This window comes from Martes martes (assembly GCF_963455335.1).
Source record: "Martes martes genome assembly, chromosome: 5".
NCBI lineage: Eukaryota > Metazoa > Chordata > Mammalia > Carnivora > Mustelidae > Martes > Martes martes.
Genome location: NC_137892.1, coordinates 79,086,282 through 79,090,262, shown reverse-complemented (window position 1 = coordinate 79,090,262; position 3,981 = coordinate 79,086,282).

The window sequence follows — 3,981 nt, the reverse complement described above, 5'->3', positions numbered from 1 at the left end:
TACTATAATAAAAGTTAATGTGGTCTTTCTCTCTCTCAAAATATCTTGTTGGATTTTACTCACCCTTCTTGTGATGATGTGAGATGATAAAATGCCTACATGATAAGATGACATGAGATGAATGACATGGCTGTTGTGACAGAGAGAGGCTGCCATTGACCTCCTGGTGATCTGTTAGAAGGAGGATCATCTGCTTCCTGACTAAGGTTGACATATTGGGTGTAATTGAAACTGTGGAAAAGTGGGACTGTGGATAAGAGGGGCCTACCATATTTCCCTCCCCCCCCTTTTATCTTTTTTTGTTCTTCTCTTCCTTTTGCTTTTATTGTTTTGATCATGTTTTGTTATTGTATTGATGGTGGTTTTTAATTCCTTTTCTCTCCTCTACTGCTTTGGGACAGAGACATTCATTTTTATTTCTTTAAATATTATATTCACATTTTAATACATGTATTTGACTTAAAGTCTCAAATTATTCAACATTTCTACCCTCCTTCCAAACAATGGATTGAGTTTTAGAAAGCTTTAAATCTAACCATTCATCTTCTAAATTGCACAAAATTGCCATCCGCCATTGTTGTGTTACTTTATTGTTATACCTTCCACATTAATTGTAGCTGCTTTTGGAGTTTTACAGTTAATGATTATTTTGATTTATTCACATGCTTACCATTTTTTAAAAACTTACCATTATTGTTTAGGTTTGGAGGTTCAATTTCCTTCTTTCAAAAGTATACCTATTAGTAATTCTCATAGAATTTTAGAGGGTCTGTGAACAGTATTTGCCAGAATTTACCAGTATTTGCCAGAAATGTGCTTGCATCACCCTCAATGTTGAAAGGCTTTTTAGCTGCATGGAAAATTCTAGATGGTAACTTCCTTTATAGAAAATTAAAGACAGTATTGCCTTTTCCCTGGCTGTTGTTATATCAATAAAGCAAGAATAAGATAGTGTAAAACATAAAACCTCTTAGTATGAGAGAGAGCTCTTGGTGATTTAAACTCATGATGAAGGTTTGGATTATCTGCATCAGTAAACTTCCAGATGTGATCGTTTTCTATCCCTGCTATAACAAATTATCAAACCTTGAATGGCTTTAAAAAAAAAAACAAACCCAAATCCATTATTTTATAGTTCTGAAGGTTATTTGTCCAATAGGATCTCAGTAGGCTAACATCAAGACATTGTCAGCCTTCTGAAGACTCAGAGAATCCATTTTCTTCTCTTTTCTAGCTTCTAGAAGCTATTCACACTACTTGACTCATGGCTCCCTTCCTCCATCTTTGAAGTCAGCCATGGTGGACTGAGTCCTTCTCACATCACGTCACATCACTCTGACTTTCTCTTCAGCCTCCTTCTTCCATATTTAAGAACACTTGTAATCACACTGGATTTGCCCATATAATCTTCCCCATTCTAATAATCTTCCTATTTTAAAGTTACCAATTCATCTGTAACTTTTTATTTTAAAGCATACAGTTTGCAAAATCTGAGGGTGTTGCCTCTTGAAATTAATAGAATCAAACAACTAAGAGAGGTCACTAGGAAATTAAGCATGCATACCTCTTCAGCGGCAGATTCATGCAAGCTCCTTGGTTTGTTTTAATCATACAATAAAGTAAGATACTACAGTTGGAAGCCTTGAATGGAATGCTTCAACATGGCATGCTGACTGCTCAGATGTCTACTAGCAATCGTCATTTTCCACAGCTGGAATGTCAGCTCTTTCCACCTTCTCCATCTGAATTTCCCATATGCTTCCAGACTCAAGTTTGATCCTTCTTTACCATAAAACCTTTTTGATTATTTCAACCCTAATGGGTCCTCTCTTTTCCAAACTCCCATCAGACTTACAGTCCACATTTTGTAATTTTTGTTTTAATTAGATATGTAGTCTATTTTTTACTATAGTTTCATCATTGTCACCATCTTCCCTTCCATTTAATGAATCCTCACTGTGGAGTCAGGTCTGTACTAAATGCCTTACAAGCATTACCTTGCTTAATTCTCATACCTACCTCTCAGAGTATTGTTCGTTATCCTTAGTTTGCAACAGAAAAATGGGAGACTTGGGGGTTACATTTGGGACCCAGGTTCAGGCATCCCAAAAGTGGGCAAACAGGAATTTGAGCCCAAATCTGACATGAGTTTGGTGATTCTGACCCATTTTCTCTACCACTCCAGACAGTACTTGTTTTGTTCTTCAGCCATAAGCTTTTCCATGGTAGGGACTCTCACAATTTTTCTTTAACTCCCACAGTACTAGCACAGACTTAAGCATATAGCAGGAGCTTGGTATAAGCAGTGAATGGGCACATTTGGCACAAACATGAACTTGAAGCAGAATGGCGTCCTAAGCAATGTAAATAGCCCTGGGTTGAGTTTATTAACATGAGTGAAGTGGTTATACAGTGAATTGAAGAATCTATTTCAAGAGTTGTTTTGGTTTTTTTGGTTTTGTTTTTTTTTTTTGTTTTTTTTGTTTTTTGTTTTTTTTGTTTTTGTGCCTTCAAGGGATGTTGAGTATGTTAGGAAATTTGGGGGAATTCCCTCCACTGGTTTTGGAAAGATGACTATGGAAACCTCCATCAACAAGGCACCTAGCTGAAACAATGTAGCCAAGAGAATACCAAGGCCTGTAACCACAGAATTTACATAGTTTCCACATCAACCAGTTGTCCCTAAAGTAATTCCAAATAATGCTACTCAAGGGAGTGGTCTAAGGTTACATCCAAATTTCTGAGAGCCTGCTCCCTATTGCCCTCAGCCAGCCTTCTGGGGGAAACTGAAGTACTAGAGCACAGAGCCCCGCCCCAGTATGAAATTCCAGAGCACTTACACTTGGTTTAATGATAATAATTAAGGATTAAAAAGGGCTCTTCAGTGCACACAGATGATACTTTTTATTAGCCATGTAGCAAGCATCATTTCTTGGAGCAGAACATTTTCTAGCATCCGGTATCCTAAGTCTGTGCCTTGCTCAGAGGAGTACAGATGTGTTCAAACTTATTTCTCAGATATTCATGCATGTTGTGCTCCTGTGTGGGGCTGTCCCTTGGATACTACTGCTTTAGGTGAATTGGCTAAGCTTATGATTGGACAAGAGGGTCATGGGAAGGAAAGAGAGAAAGCACCATTGCTGAAAAGCAGGGCTTTGGGCCAACATAAGGCTTGTAGAAAACCCCAGGCAATGTAGAGGCACGTGGGAATATTTCCTGGCCCTGTGTATATATCCTGCTTTGTTTCTGAATATGGTGCTTGGCGCGGGGTAGGTGTTGTGGGTTGGAGGAAGCTGTTTTTCAGCTCACTGGCACAGGGTCCTTGTAGAAAATGGGCTTATAGCTGGGGCCAGAAATAAGCAGATTTATAAAGTTGGCAAAACCTTTAGAGTTATTCTTAACAAACACTAGTCTTTGCCCAGCCCACTCATTCTTTCATTCTTTCCACCCAGCTCTCTGGGTCTGGATGCAGGATCTTTGAGGAAGTAGATCCACCACTTGGGCCTCCCAACTGTGGTCTCCTCGAGTCGTGTCAGGGTGAAACATTTCATGTTTCCCCATGTCCCATTCTCTCTGCATTGTCTTCTGGCTCCACTGCCCATCAGACATGAGAGCTGCCCAACTTAGACACCTCTGCCCACCCCACAGAGGAGTGAAGGCTGGTTCGAAATGGTCATCCCTCAGTCTTGCAGATGGGCAGGGCCTTGAGTATGGCAGCCACCCCCCACACCTTCACACCATACAGTTTCTAGATAAAAGAAACTTCCTCTGTTGGCCCCAGCAAGTCATATAACAAGTGCCATTTTCTGTGAGTGCCATAAGAGAGAAGATTCAGAAGTCATTGTTCATTGCTGCCCACATGATCAATGGATATAAATACCTACTTGCAGCATTTTTTAGTCTATGAGGTGCATCAAATTTATTGACTGGGCTTGTTTAAAATGTGTCGCCTATATCCTAGCCCTGAAATTCTAATTCAGT